Source organism: Nymphaea colorata, chromosome 1, assembly GCF_008831285.2.
Source record: "Nymphaea colorata isolate Beijing-Zhang1983 chromosome 1, ASM883128v2, whole genome shotgun sequence".
NCBI lineage: Eukaryota > Viridiplantae > Streptophyta > Magnoliopsida > Nymphaeales > Nymphaeaceae > Nymphaea > Nymphaea colorata.
In genome coordinates, this window is record NC_045138.2 from 24,122,539 (window position 1) to 24,139,407 (window position 16,869).

The 16,869-nt window shown below is 35.7% G+C and overlaps 1 long non-coding RNA gene across 1 annotated transcript; it reads right to left on the reverse strand.

Moving 5' to 3' along the window:
- Positions 1-4,388: 4,388 nt before the first annotated feature.
- LOC116245629 (uncharacterized) lies at positions 4,389-7,218 on the reverse strand. Its single transcript, XR_004170558.1, has 4 exons — positions 7,034-7,218; positions 6,725-6,832; positions 4,657-4,792; positions 4,389-4,485 (listed from the first exon to the last, which is right to left on the reverse strand). It is a non-coding gene; the product is annotated as an uncharacterized LOC116245629 (long non-coding RNA).
- Between the last annotated feature and the right edge of the window lie 9,651 nt (positions 7,219-16,869).

Sequence of the window (16,869 nt, forward strand, 5' to 3'; positions counted from 1 at the left end):
ACCTGTTCGTTATAAAAAAATAATTACCAGTCGAAGGTTTGAGAAGGTTGAACATCCCTTTTAGGTTTCTACTTGTTAGTCAATTCTACAATCTTGTGTAAGGTTGGTTACATGCCCTCGATCTTCAGAAACTAAATTTGAGTTGGTCTACCTTGTGTGTTTTTAATCATGTACAGTTTTTATTTGGATTCTGATTAGTTTTAAGTTCTTTCAAGCATATAATCGATCGGCGGTGGTTGAAAGCACTACTTCCTGCAACGCCCAAAGGAATAGGTGAAGGAAAGCGGTCATAAAATTCTACCTCAGAATTTCTCCCCATTCATTCAAACACAACTAAATTTGTTAAGTTTCTATTAGCAAAGTTTGCATGGTGTCCTCCTATAGAGACCTTTACACGTGAGCATAACAACTAAATCAAAGTATTCCATGACAGGCACCTAAAGAGGATACTTGTACTCCTCAATACCTAGAAACACAAAAATTTGAAAGGAAATGGTAAACTAGACTTGTCAATAGAAATCCTATTTATTGTTTTCCATTGATGCAATGAACAACTGGTATTTTAAGGGGCACTTTGTTAGCAACAACACTTTGTAAGTGTCTCATGTATCTGTCTCAAAGAATTTGGTAGATTTATGGAATACTAAAACTAATATTCCAAAAATCTGCCCCAATATTCATGGTAAAAATGTGGAACACTTACATAGTATTTTTGCTGCCAAACAGGCTTGAGGGGTTGTTTGACAACTACAATAGTGACATATTGTTCCATAAATCTGAGAATAAAAAGCAACAGATTCATCGATCAAAGAACACACTTAATTCCTTGAATTTACCCATTTTTATAATCAAATTCATCAAAAAGTATGTAACTGTTTCATCTGCTAGACACTCCCTAAAAGTTAGTGACAAAATTTTCCTTAAAAAAAAAAAAAACAAAGGGACTTGTGTATTTTTTTCAGAAGTTTCGAAAGACTCTCAACCAAATGCCCTAGCATAAAATTTTGAGATACAATTTGGGTGTCAAGTGCAAATTGCATTATGGTTGGAGTTTCAAGCAACTGATGTTTCTATTATGACCTCAACATATCATTTTTTTTTTTAAAAAATATGACACAAGTTGACATTTGCTTACCAAGTATCGAGATTTAAAATGCTGCTCACTGGTTGCAAGTCAATGCAATGCAAGGATTAAAAAATCATTGAATAACCATTTTCTCAAACCTATAACCCAGGTTGGTGAAATCATATCAATTTGTTATAGAAAATCTACTTAATTTACCATTCTCTATCTAGAACTGAGTGTAACTAGTTGGACACTAACAATTCTATCAAAACCTATCTTCCCCTAACCATTTACTATGTTAGGTAATGCATCTCTATAGTGGAGCACTCTAAAAAAAGTATTTTCATTAAGAATCAGTAGGAATCACACACTACTTGTAATTTTCCACTCCCACTGTAATGAGAAGTTTGGTCCATCTACAAGAAATGGGAATAAGGTCTACAGAATTCAAATAAAGCAACTTGGACATTATTAAAATCTCAAATACAAGAGATCACACAAAAGAAGTTCCAACACTGCACAATTTACACCAAGACAATCCTAAAACCAATATAACATGTGTTTGAGGCTTTGATGTGCATGCGCCAAGATTAACTATGGTCCACCATGCACTGTGTAATGCCAAGTCACAAAAAAAACTTAAACAATAAAAACATAGTTAAACAAATAAGCAAATCAAAATAAATAGTTAAAACACTGTGCAAGAATATCAACTACTTAACACATAGGCAAAACCATGAGTTGCTACTTTACCTACTCTAGGAACCCCTAATACTATCAAAACCTGTTAAACACCTAAAACTTGGGCTTAGCAGCTGGAAAAATAAACCACTAATCTATTGGACAACAACTAGTGTCACACCCCAACCCTTTTGACCCTCAAATAATTTTTCTTTTTTTTTTTCTTTTCAAACATAAAACGTTGAGGTGCGACGACAAAACAATTCAAAAAAGGAGGAGCTATGCAATTCAAAACAATAGGGAAAACTTTCATTTTATATAACAATATCAGTTCATACAAAAATCACATCAATATGTATGACAAAATGCCCCAAACCACAACTTTGATGTCTAACAAAAACATGACATCAAAGAGACTTAAGCATGATGCGCCGGCACTACAAAAGACCCAAAACCTCTCCAATAAGATGTGAGTAGAGCTATCTGACCAACATGCTGCCCCGGTTCTGCCAAAACCTGAAAAAGAGAAACAATTGAAGGCTTAGTCTTCGTAGTATGACAACAAGCTAGGTAAATCCCTAACCCTCTTAGGTAGGGCTCAAATACGAGAGATAGCGATTATGAAAACAAATTACTATCATGTCGTGGTAGGACACTTAGTCATATGACTTGTGAAGAAGACCCCTTACATAAATCACGACACATTCACAATTCACATGCAACTCATGTATAAACATATCATTCTCATTCATTTCATTCACATTCTTTCATTCACATTCTTTCATAAACATATCATTCTCATTCATTTCATTCACATTCTTTCATTTACATTAACTTTAGTGAATTGACAGTTCCTGTGGGTGCAAACACAGGCATGAGCACACCACGAGCGGCCGACAGCCAGGAGACAACCCCGTGGTGGCCCGAAACAATATTGATCCATTCCCGTTGCAGCTAGGGCTGAACACGAGCCGAGTCGAGCCCGAGCTCGATCAGCTCGAACTCGGCTCGACTAAATAAGACACGAGCTCGACTCGACTCGAACTCGATTATAGCTTGACTATCTTGGCTCGAACTCGACTCGATAGTCAATGGTCAAGCTCGAGCTTGGCTCGATTAAGCTCGTTTACTTGCATCCATTACTTGTTGAGCTCGAGCTCGAGCTCGACTAGGCTCGAATACGTGAAGCTCGATAAGGCTCAAACTCGTGAGCTCGATTAATATTACTCATTTCTGTAGTTTACACTTGGCAACTAATTTTGGAAAGAATCAAAGTAGAATAAGAGTTTACTACTGGTATCTGATTGCTGTGATTTATCACCTTAGGGCACAAGATCAAACATTTCAGATGGTCTTAATTTGCTACACTTGTTTCATGAAAGGAAGCCTTATTGATTGATTGATATCAAACACAATCTGGGACAAATACAATAGTGCAATCCTGTTTAGAACTGAGCAATACATTCTTTTACTAACCCAATTTAAATGAATCTGGGTCAAATACAACAGCATAATTCTGTTTAGAACTGAGAAATACATAGTTTATACTTTACACTAACCCAACTTAAACAAAATGGAGACAAGAAGCATCTGCAAACTGATAAAGACTTGATTATAGAGAAGCAAAGCAAAGGACTAGTCACTCATACTCAGAGATGCAACTGGAGACAATATCATAGTTTTGGAGCTAGATAAGGCTCGAACTCGTGAGCTAGAACCCAAAAAAAAAGGATGGAATTTCTGAACTTTCAAGACCATTTGTGAAAGTAAATGACCTTTAAAGTTTAAACCTGCAATTATTAATCATGGGCACAGCCTATAACAAAAATTACAAGATTGAACAATCACATCAGGTGACTCCACATCCTGTAATTGCTTAACTTGTAACCAAAACAAATTACTCTCCTAAGATTAAAAAGCTTATTATTGATATTGACAATCCTTTATTGAAAAGGTAATCAGATTAGAAGGTCATAATACATGAAATTAGCAATTATGCCAACTTACCAAATCATGCAATGAGATTCAAAAAAAGCACAAGGAGAATGAGACAAAAATGGAACAATAACATGAAACGCCTAAAACATCCAAGTGCTGTTACCAGTTACTACATAGCTGAAACATTCATTTCATGGAGCATCGTGATAAATGCTAGTTGGGGTACATTACAAACCCTGTAAATCAGGCCCAACAGATCATAAAATCAACAGGCCGACTGCCTTAACAAGTGCAAAACAGTAATTTTGGACAACCAATCTAAAACTAGAATTCTCACACTTCAAGGAAACAGAATTACATTGAAGAAGGGCACCAAACAAAGGCACCCATGCCATAGAACTTACAAACATTAAGTAAGATGAAAGCAGCTCGTTGTCGGAACTAGCCAATGGCTAGTCGGCTGATACAAAGGCAGCACAAAATAGGGAACAAACATACAAGAAAAGAATAGAAAAATACAGAGGAAAAAAATAAAAATACACATGCAAAAGATCTACACATGTACATGCTTATGTATTCAAAACAATACTATGTGATGGAATACATATAATCATATATATATATATATATATATATATATATATATATATATATATATATATATATATATATATATATATTCTAACAAAACCAATGTTTACACTTCTAAGATTCCATGACATAACATAATCTTCCATGACATAATCTTCCTGCTATTAACATGTTTGTTCAGCCCTTAAGAAACGAGAGAAACTCCGTACCTGCAGGAGAAAAAGAAAAATTGCTTACTGATTATTTTGGCTGATGAATTTTGCATTAGAAGCCAATCCAAGAGGAACTTACAAGTTACAACACTAAATCCGACCAACATGTTGACAAGTTGTCATCTTTCTAAGCTTTAAACAAGAAAGAATGCAACAATAATAACTCACCCCACTGCGAACTTTCTTTAATAGCTTAACTCCACCATCAAGAAGTTTTCCATCGGAAGAGTAAAAACTATCCCATTGTTGACGTGAAAGAGCACGTTTTCTCCTTCTACAAGACCAAGGAGATTTAAGCCTACCTCTGCAAATTAGTTTAACCATGTGGTCATAAATATTAGAAAAATAAGCAAATGAATAAAACCAGTACAAGATTTCAGACAAACTGGTCTGAAAAGGAGCAAAAAGCATGCTAGGGAAGTGGAAAATAACCTTAGGCGCAGGAATATAAAACAAAAGTAAACTATATTAGAGCAGAATGGAAAATAACACTAAACATACTAGGGAAGTGGAAAATTACCTTAGGCATCCTGCTAACAAAACAAGAAGGAAAAGAGAAAAAAAAAAGTCAAGGAAAATGCTAACAAAACAGTTACGTGTATGCATCATATATCGTAAGTTTATGCAGAAAATAGGATGCATGAAATGAAACAACAAGTTTACCCCTACTAAAGTGTCTTATGTGAGGCGCAAAAGTGGAATTTTTTACCAAATACAAGATTTTCAGGATTTGTACTTATGAATATAGGATCAAGTTTAATACAAACACACATCCATCGAAAATTCAATTTGGAACTCAACATTCAAAATCAGTTCAAAATGAAGTGAATTTAAAGTCCTGATCAAAGTAGTTCAATTTACCAATGAACTGAAATAAACTAAACTTGAAGTGAATGAACTGCGATCCAACTAAAGGAGAGTAGAGTAGAGTTGAATCATGGCTGGTCTATCTCTAGTGAGAACTGGTTCACTCCAGTTCAATGGAGTTTATTTTCAGTTTGAGCTCGAGATATGCACTAGAAGTTAGTTAGAACTAAATTGAACTGAATCTAAACTTGAAGAGAAGTAGATCTAACAGTAATGCACTTGATCCTACAGGGTATTATGCACAAGTAGGATTATACACTGAATCCCACATTACCATCTGCAATTTGACATAACCAACCAATAGAAAACATATGTAATAACATGGCCATAAGTATTTGCAAGCAAAATAAAGCAACGGCTAGACGTGTAGTCCTTGGCACATGAACCAACATCTGAGAGCTCACAGGAAAATGAAGCAAAAGCTCACTAAGACTACTCACGAAGGCACTTCCAATAGTAAAGGAAAACCTGCATCCACATGCAGAATATTTCCCTTGGAGAGAAAGGACAAAAACAAAAAATTAAATTGAAAAAGGAAAAGGAATGATACATGAAACCACTACTGGAACTCGAACTGGGAAACGAGAGCAGCTCTAACTCAATGCACGTAAATACGGTGCGTAAAAATAGTATAATGATAGATAATCAAATAGCTTCAATAAGCCAAATATTGTTTCCAAAAATTATTGCTTCACACTTAACAGTATATGAGATCATAAAAAATGGAGAAGTCATTGTTAAAAGGAAATGAAAAAATTGGGAGTTAGCAACGAAGAAATTAACTGTGGTTGTTTGGGACCAGCCACTTAGCATGGATGAAACATAAAAAAAACCAGCACGGATGAACTATGCAAACAAGCCCCCTCCCCATAAGCCTAATATTGGCAGCACATGACAGAAACCTCAAACTAAACATCATATATGACACCTATAACCTAATAAATTCACAGACCATAATGTTAGGAAAGAAAACGAAGACAAGCAAAAAAAAAAAAAAAACAAAGAAAGAAAGAAAAAAGCACCGAAACAGTCGATAGTTTCTCATTCTTACAACGGAAAAAATGGAAAGCAGAACATTAGTGACGAAATAGAAAACCCAAAAACAAGAGCAGAGGACTAGCATATTGAAGTAGCAGTGTTTAATAAACTTCTCAAAGACTGTGAAAACCAACGGTTTAGACTCTCGAGATTTTTAGAACTAGAGAGGATGTTAGAATAGATGTACTAGCATGGGACTTCAATCGTGGAGATTCAATAGCATCACTCTTTTTCTTTGGAACTTGCAATGAAGCAAACGGCAGAAGATTTAGATTCACCGATTTACCGGCAGAGAAAACTGGGGGGGAGGGGGAGAGAGAGAGAGCCCTACCAATTCACGGAATCAACCGGAGGAGCAAAGACCCACTCGCCGCCGGACTGTCGGTTCCGTCGAAGAGAACCGGAGAGGAAGATCGAGGGACGCCCTCTAAACTTGAATCTGCACTAGAGACGATGTGTTAACATTCAAATCAGTTGTTATACACTAGATCACAACTATGTTAGGAATCCAACAAGAAATGGGGTAAAAAACAGATGAAATCCCTAGAAAATCAACTACAACAATAGCCGATCCTGTTCACGGTTTTGGGTGAAAGAACTAGAGTGACAGAACTGGAGATTGAGAAGTGGAAGAGCTCACCTTGAGCTGAAGGGCGAAGGCGGAGCAGCCGGCTGACCTCGAAGGCTGAAGTGGCCCATGGACGCGGCCCGCGGACGACTGGTTCCTCCTGCAGACGTCAGAGACTCCTGAACGGGAGAACTAGAGAAGAGAAGGAAAAGTCGGAGAGATAGAGAGGCGAGAGAGGGAGAGTCGGAGAGAGCGAAAACTTCAAAAGAGAGGGAGAAGTGAGAACGAAAACGAAAAAAGGAAATGAGGAAACCCTAAACTTCTTCCCGCTTTGGCGCTTTCTCATCTGAACCGGTTTTAAAAAACCGGTTCACTAAATAATCGATCTGATTTGAGCTTTAACGAGTTCACTTAAATGAACTCGAACTCGACTCGATTAATTAAACGAGTCGGCTCGTCAACTCGAGCTCGACTCGTTTAACTAAATAAGCAGCTCGTTTAAACATACGAGTCGAGTTAAACGAGTCGAGCTCGAGTAGCTCGACTCGTTGAACAGCCCTAGTTTCAGCGGAAGAGCACTCGCCCATGGATGTGTGAATTCCAAGGAGAGATACTCAGCCTTCCCTAGGACACCCAGTTTAGGAAGACAGAAACCCAACGCTCCCTGCACATCACACAACTATACCCTGGGGCCTTGCTCCGCCTGTACTCCGAATAGGCGAGGCCAGTGGCGAAGGCGGGACAACTCCCAAACACATTGTCACAACCCACTGGCCTCTCATCTCTTATTCTTTCTTTCTTATCATTATAATTACACATTCACAAAATGACTGGCAAGCTCTTGAGGTTGGTTCACTTTACGAGTGCACTCACACCTCCAATTGCCTCCACACAAGGGCTATACATATCATTAACATTCTTAGTTAGCCATCATAACAATACGGGTACAACTACCCTCCAATTTCATTCAATTGCATTATTGCTCATGGCAATGCATATGCAACAATTCACAATATTCACATTTGTCAAAATCCACATTTATCAAATACATCAATGACATCTTTCAAAACTTATCCAAATCCCGGAGAGTAGTTTCGATCCATGATTGACTCATAGCTGTCCTATACAATTATCATTTTATGATGCTCTCTAATGCATAATCGGGGTCAGGGAGATAACTCGACTCGATACCCCGCCTCATCAGTCCTAAACAGTTATCACTTCTAGCATGCACATGCAATGACGTAGTAATTTTGAAAACAAGCTTCTGATAACTTTCAAACACAAAACTTATCACATAACAAATCATTCACATGCATACGTACATTTACTCACAACACAATCATTCAATCACATCACAATCGTAGGATCCCATGATCCTGAAAAAACACATTCATAAGTTGGCCATAGACAAAGATTTGTCTGAAATGTCACCATACTTGTCTCGCATCCACAAAACATTTCAAAATGCCTCGAGCTTCACGTCTTCTTGCTCAAGGTCTATTGGATGTGCCCGGTGTATCTGCAAACATAAGCGAGTGATAAGATTTATACTTGTTTCACTTTACAATCTATACAAGTGTAAAATATAATCATTGAGGCATGTCATGGCCTCAAGACGGTGTCGACGGGTAGAGTCGACCCACAAAGCCCTCCAATAGACCACTTCTCAACTCCTTGATGTTGTCACCAAATGATTTAAGCTCCACGCTTTCAATTTGAACCAATCAATACACTTTTCACTTGCTTCCATAGTTGAGGCGTCAACCCAATAGTTACACCTAACCTACATATTCTTCTCCAACTAACACTAAAACACGCCATTGACAATCGCATGCATCACTTGTTCACTAAAATGGTTCTAAATCTTCTTAACCCCATCAAATCTCTAATGTTTCCAAATAGCTTCGAGAATCACTTATCATGCTAAAAAGGTCATCATAAACATTGATCATCGCCTCTCCAAAATAATCCTAGACTTTCCCCAAAAAGTAAATCACTAACTTATATCCTAAATCATCAATTCTTAATTCTAGCATGCTCAATCAATATGTGCACCAACAGAAAATATTCAACAATCTAAGCTCAATTAGGCCTTGCTCACCCCAATTTTTGAGTCTTAGTTGCTGCAGTCCTCCCAGCAGCCACTCAAGCAGCTAAAATCCTTCAATGCTGCCACCACCAACGCATTCTAGTCGCTGTTATGAGGGAAAAAAAATGTGTCCCCACACTGCAATCCAATCCACAACAATAAGTAGGGCAAGGTTTGGCAAAAGAGAGGTCAAAATGACAGTCTGCCGCTAGAAAAAGGCAGTCAGCCGTGAGGATGAGATTCAGCTGAGGGAGAGGGGGGAAAACAGTGAGAGTGTGAGATTGGTGGTAGGGGGAGGAAACAGACAGAGAAATGAGAGAAGGTTGCGCAAGAATGAGGCAACGCAGGAGAAAGAGTGGAGGAGATAGGAGGGTCGGGGAGAGAACTCGAGCAGAGAGAGAGAGCATTGACAGAGAGGAGAGAGTGCGGGCAGGGGGAGAGACAAATAGGAAACACGAGAGAGGGAGAGGGAGACGAGAGGGACCGTGCGGGTGAGAGCTGGCGGGAAAGGGAAGGAGAGTGGCGGGGGAGAGCTACGGTAGTGACAGAGATTCGACAGAGAGCAGTCAGGACAAAAGGGGGAAACAACAAAGAGCAGCGAAAGGGGGAAGAAGAAGAAGGAAGAGAGGAGAAGAAGAGGCAGAGAGAGGTCAAGGGGGCTTACCAGAGCAGCGCCGCCACCAGCCTTCCTCCGCTGGCGCGAGCGTCGCCGCTGTAACCCTCGACCGCCTACTTCTTCTCTGTGTGGAGTTCCAAAGAGGCAACAAAGGGGGAGAGCAAGAGGAAGACGAGGGAGAACAGCCCTCGTCAGGCTCTCACATAGGTGAGTTGTGGGTACGGGTCTGGACCCGCTCCAGCCTGACCTGCAATAACATAAAGTGTTACAGCTAGACTCTCTACTAAAGAAGAGATAAAAACAATAGAATTAACCTATTCTATTCCAAAACCCCAAAAATACATCCAATACTTGCTAAATTATGCCTTCAAGATTGGTTTTCAAAATCAAAATGTTTAAAAGGGCCAATCATGCCTAGGTTTTACATAAATTGGCATTGATTCTATTTTTTACATGATAAAGAAGCAAAATTTTTTTATGTTGTAAAAAATCAATTGATATATAGAAATGTAAAATTGCAAAGTCAACAAAATTATAGAACATAGTCCTATGGTATTACCAAGACAGTGCTTTGAAAATATTTAAATATACAACAAAATCAACTTGGAATGAAGTGAAAATTAGTCATTACTAAGCAGACACATGAATGAAGAGAATGTTAATTTCTTTGGAAAATTGGAGAGAAAAATCCACATAAATGACAAGGAAGAATCACTAAGTTTTCCCATGCTTTTCAATATTAAGCAATCTTTTAAATGGAAAGCATTGACAATGGACACTTTGAAATGATCCCAATAATGTTCTAGACATTTTTAAAACATACTAAAATAAAAGAAGATATATCACAATAAAAAAATTAAGAAAGAAAGCTCCTTTGTTACTGAATATACTATTAATACATTAAAACCTTAATCTAATACATCTTAATGTTTATAACACATAGAACTAGTCAATAATATACTAGAACACATAATTAGCATCAAATCTCAGTGACGTGGTGAAACAATTAAAACAATAAATCAATTACAATAACAAATAAAAGCCTAAGTTAGACCTGATAGAATACAAGTATTAACAAAACCTTGAATTGAATAAATACTAGAAAGAACCCCCCTAATTCTCAATTAAGGATCACAATGTCCTAAGTGAATTAATTTATGATACATGGAAGCATGATCAAACAAAAAAATAAGCTAACTAATATGCAATGCAATATGCTCGTGCCATGCTTGAACATGAAATGAGAATGTTGTATCCTTTGACTCCTAGATAGCTGGTGTATGGGTCACGCAAGGAGGGGCACGACTATTCTAATCCTTACTTCTTGCATGTTAAGTGATTGAATAGGTACCTAATATAAGTTAGAGTCTACCTAAACTTCAATTAAACTTTAAAATAAAGAATAACTTACCTTAACTCATCACCATTCTTGAAGATAAGAAGATAAGAAATCGGTAGAGGTTGGAGAAGGAAGGAGAATGAAAGTATGAGGAAGAGAATAAGAAGGTAAGGAAAAATGAGGGTGGATGAAAAGAGAAACAAGAAACGACCTTGACATGGTTCATTTTGCAAGTGCTTACATCCATGGGGGAAAGGCAGGAGAAAACATTTATTGTTGATAATCAAAAGTACAAGACCAAAAACATGCTTATAATCCATCTATGCTAGAATTTATGGATGATTTACATATCAAAGGTTTTGATCATTGTCCTTTGTTATTTTTTTAACAGTTTTAACAAAATCTTGGTGTTTGTTCTCCAGAAGATTGCAGAGACTTGTAAAACAACTTCCGAAGATATGAGACAAGCTTTCTAAGATTTTCATATGTTCTTAAAGGCTATACATTGAGTATATATTGACATTATACAAGAGATCGTGAGAATCTTGTATAGCTCACTAAAAGATGTTACAAAGGATAACAATGTTTCAATATAGAAACTAGATACACTACTAAAAAGTATGGACTATTATCTAACACAATCTCCATGATTGTAGTCATTAAATCATCCTCTATCCATACGACTATTACTATTGACACCCATACTTATTTCCTTATCTTTATCATAATTATAGTCTGGCTTAACATCTTCCTTCATCCTAAACATGACCCTCTCAATGTTAAAGTTGCTTCTACAATTTTCAAATTTTGTAGAATGTAGAGGTTTGGTGAGACTATCTGCTAATTGTTCATCTAAACAAAAAAATTTAATATCCAGATGCCCTTAATTGACATGATCTCATACAAAGTGAAAATCATTTTCAATGTGCTTAGTCCTAGTATGAAAGACTGGATTAGCCGCAAAATACAAAGCCCGAAGATTGTCGTACCAGAGATCAGGTGGTATGTCCAAAAAGACTCCCAATTCTTCAAGTAAAGCTTTTAACCATTAGAGCTTCCTTGCAGCATCGGCCAGTGATTTGTACTTAGCCTCAGTACTAGACCTGTACTAGACCTGTCCACCGTCCTTTGTTTTTTTTGAATACCATGACACTACATTTTTGCCAAGGAAGACAACCGATCCTCCAGTAGACTTACGGTCTTCTTGACAGCTTTCAGCCCAATCGGCCTTTGCGTACCCACTCAAATAAAGAGAATTTGAAGACTGAAACTATAAACCATAATCCATCATGACCTTTAAGTATCTCAAAAAGCACTTAACCATTTGCGAATGACACAATGTTGGGCTACGCATAAATTGACTAGCTCTATTTACAGAAAAAGCTACATCTAACTTGGTCAAGGTCATGTATTGAAGAGCTATGTAATGTCGTTGGAAAAGGATTGCATTCTTCCATTCCTTTTTAATTTCAATACCCAAAAAATATGAAAGCTCACCTAACTACTTTGATTTTCTGGACACTTGAGCCAGTCATGATATGATTGTCTACGAAAAACTAGCAAGTAGACTTTTTCATCACCCTCATTGAGTATAAAAAGTGATGAATGAGATTGTGACATTTTGAATCCATATTGAAAAGGGAATTCACTTAACCATTGGTACCAAGCTCATTGGGCTTGTTTTTGAAAATGTGACTGCAACTGTCACTAAATGAATGTACAGTATAAATAGGCACTAAGGCCAAGTAAAAATATAATCTTTATTCAAAATGAATAGAGAATTGTTGAACATCAGAGTTTCAATGTAAAATGAATAGTTTACATATTTATACAAGAGAAGAGAGGGAAGAATGGACTGAGCTAGCCATTGGGCTATTTCCAACGGCTCATAAAAGAGCCATTGGGACTAGCCAACAACTAGAACAAAAATATAAAAGAAATAAAGGCAAAAAAAAAAAAACGTAAAACCTAACTAAGGTATCATATTTTTTAACATCCCCCCTTAAACTTATGGTGCTATCACTGAATGTTTATTTAAAAGAAAGTTGAATATGGAAGAACATAGAGTCCTTGTGAAGAAATCAGACAAATGGAATTCTAAGGAGACATATGAAAGCTTGATAGTTTTCTTCAAAAATTCTTCACAGACATAGTGACAATCAATGTCTATATGCTTGGTTCGTTCATGGAATGTTTGGTTCTTGGCAATGTAGATAGAACTCTTGTTGTCGCAGCACAAATCAATAGATTCTTTTATTCTTGTTCCCATATCAAGGAGCGTTTGAGGTCCATGGTTGTGGAGGCCATGACTTGATATATTCAGTTTCAATAGAAGAAATAGAGACTTTTTGTTACTTTTTGCACTTCCACGAGATGAGTGATTTCCCTAAAAAAATGCAAAACCCAGTAGTTGAGTGTCTATCATTTGGATCTCCTTTCCAATCAGCATCAGCATAAGCAATCAATTTTAGAGAGGAAAAAGAAGTCATAAATACTCCCTTTTTTATTGTCCCTTTGATGTATATAATGATACAAAGAACAACTCCCATATGAACGGTTGACAAAGCATGCTGAAATTGACTTAATGTATGAACTACATGAGCAATATCAGGGCGAATGATACTAAGATACATTAAAGATCCCACAAGCTGTCAGTAGGGAGTATGATTGGTAAGAGAAACTCCATTATCAATTTTCATTTTGCTTCCTACTACTTCAGAATTTTTCATGATCTTATCATATGTTATATTTGACTTAGCAATAATCTCTATAACAAACTTAGTTTGTGATAAAAGATAGCTGCTAGTAGAGTATGCAACCTCAATTCCCAAGAAGTACGTTAGAAAACCTAAATCTTTCATTTCAAAACTTTTTTGCAGTAAGTTCTTACATTTTTTAATTCTTTCTTTGTCACTATCTATAACGATCATGTTATTAACATACAATAAAAGGATTATGATACCTGCAGTAGTATTCATAACAAACAAAGCAGTGTCACTTAAACATGAATGAAATTCCAATTAGAGATAACAGAGTTAAAATGATCAAACCAAGCTTTAGGTGTTTGTTTGAGGTCGTATAGGGCCTTCTTAAGTGTAAGAATTTTTTCTTCTGAAAGTGAAAAACCCTATGGTACTTTCATATAAACCTCTTCCATAAGATCTCCATTTACAAAAAATATTCTCAACATCCATTTGATAGATATTCTAGTTTTTAATGAATGTTAAAGCAATAAGAGTCCTAATAGTAGTCATTCTAGCTACATGAGCAAATGTTTCCTTATAGTCAATTCCATGTTTTTGAGTACAACCTTTAGCAACAAATCTGGCTTTATATCTTTCTAGAGATCCATCACTTTTCGTTTTCAACTTGTAAACTCATTTGCATCCAATAGTCTTTTTCTTTATAGGTAAAACTTGTATTTCTCATGTTCGAGTTTTTTTCAAGACACTCAATTCTTCTAACATAGCATTCTTCCATAATCATTCTTGTTTTGTGATTCTCCATAATTTTTGAATCAATTTTCTTTTTCATTAAACTTTATATTCCTTGAAATTATGGTCTTGTCTTTAACTGGATCATAAAATTTGTAGTTTCTTGGTGTCTCAATAACCAATGAAGGCACATTCAATATCTTTGAATTTAGTTTGTGAGTCTTGTCATTTAAAACAAAACATTTGCATCTAAAAATTTGAAGTCTATTGAGATCGGGTTATTTGAACAATTTTTTAAAAGAAATTGTATTATTTAAAACTTTTGAAGGCATTCTATTTATGAGATAAACAGAAGCAAGGGTTGTTTAAGCCCAAAAGTTTTTTGGTATAGTTTTTACAACAAGAAGAGTTCTTGTTGTTTTTACTATGTGCCAATATTTTCTTTCAAAAAGTCCATTTTGTTAAGGTATTTTTGGACATGATTTTTGACAAACTATTCCATAGTTTTTTAATAATCTTTTGAATTCATTTTAAAATATATTTACCTTCAGAATCAATCCTTAGGATTTTTAGTTTATGTTCAAACTGTGTTTTTACCAAATTTTGAAAGTTTTTGAATACCTCAAAAACTTCAGATTTGAATCTTAGGAAATATATCCAACAATATCTAGTGAAATCATCAATAAATATTGCATAATAAAATAGCTCTCCTTTTGATATAATAGGAGATAACTCTTATACATCGGAATGAACAAGTCAAACACCATAGAAAAAAAAAAGTTTCTTTGCCTAAAAGATGAAAATTTCATCTTTTCGTGTATGCAATCATTACATTTAAAGTTCTCGATACAAATCATAGATAATTTTTTAATATTTGGATAACCTAATCTTGGATGACAAACATTGATGTTCACATTTTTGATATAGTAACAAAACTTTTTCTTTAGAGATATATAAATTGTTCATGTAGTAAAGGTCTCCCTTTCTAAAACTTTCTCCAATTAATCTCCTGTTTTGGTGTTCCTGCACCAAACATTTATTTGATGCGAAAATTATATCAAAACCAAGATATGAAATTTGAGATACATAAGTAAGTTAAGATTAAGTCTACGGACATAACAAACTTTTGGTACAATTGCTTTTCTCCAAATTCTTTTTCAAAATTTTCACCTCCTTTAACACTCAAAGACATTCCATCAACGATAACTACATTTGACTCTTTTCTTGCTTGTTCAAACTTGATAAAAAATGATATATTAGGTGTCATATAAAATAATGCACCAAAATCTAGAAGCCATTGAATCATACTGGGAGTGTTGGAGGTGGATACCATTGTTGCTAGTGCTCCAAAATTTGACTCCTTTATTATGGGTTGAAAAGCCGTCATGATTTGGTTCTATGTTGTGGAGATTGATGCAAGATCATATCCTTTGTTTTGAACATTTGCAACCTTCCTTTGATCAAATTGTTTAGGGTTGTGTTGCCTACCTTGAGAATATGAAGCTTCTCCTTTGAGAAAATTCCCTCCATAATTTTCTGATTGTCCTTTATTGTTGTTTTTCTTCAACTTTGACAACTAGGTCTTATGTGACCCGATTCATGACAAAAGTGGCTAACAACTTTATATTCTCCTTTATTTTGATTTTTAAAATGAGGGGATATAAAAGATCTAATGTTGTTTCCAGGTCTAACGGCAGCAAAAACTTTTTCTTCTTCTTGTTTAGAAATGAGGACACTCCGTGTCTTTGGATAACATTATAGTTTCTTCTCTACTTAGTTTCGTAAGAAGTTCATGAATAAGTGGAGGAGAAGCTAAGGATAAAAGAGCTAACCTTATTTGTTGAAATTTGAGTCTTGGCCCTTGAAGAAATTGATAATATCTAAATTCATAAACTTCATATCTTCTAATCTCGTGGCATTCACAATCCATTCCTAGTTTAGGACTAATTTTATCTAATTCATTTCATACACTATATATAGATTTTCATAAAATAATCTCTTACATTTTTCTTTTATTGTTTGTTATTTTGGGCTTTTTTAATCAATAGATACTTACGGGCCACATATTTTTGAGTAAACATTCCTTTGAGGTATTCTTATATCCCACTTGCTTTCTCATAGTATATGAGGTTTTGAGCAATTCTAGGTTCGACACTTCCATAAATCAATTCAATTCTTGAGTTTTTGGCTTTCCAATCATCTAGTTTCTTATAATATTCATTCATAGTATTTTATCTTTCTTTCCCATCTAATTCATTCACAATCTCATTTTCTGCTTTAGTTAACTTGAGAGAAGGAGAAATGGACATACCTCTTATGAAGCCCCATAAATATTTTCCTTTGATGTGCATCTCTAAACATTTAGCCTATAGCGTATAGTTAGTTCTATCAAGCTTGTATGGAGCAAGATAGCTTCTACCCTCGATC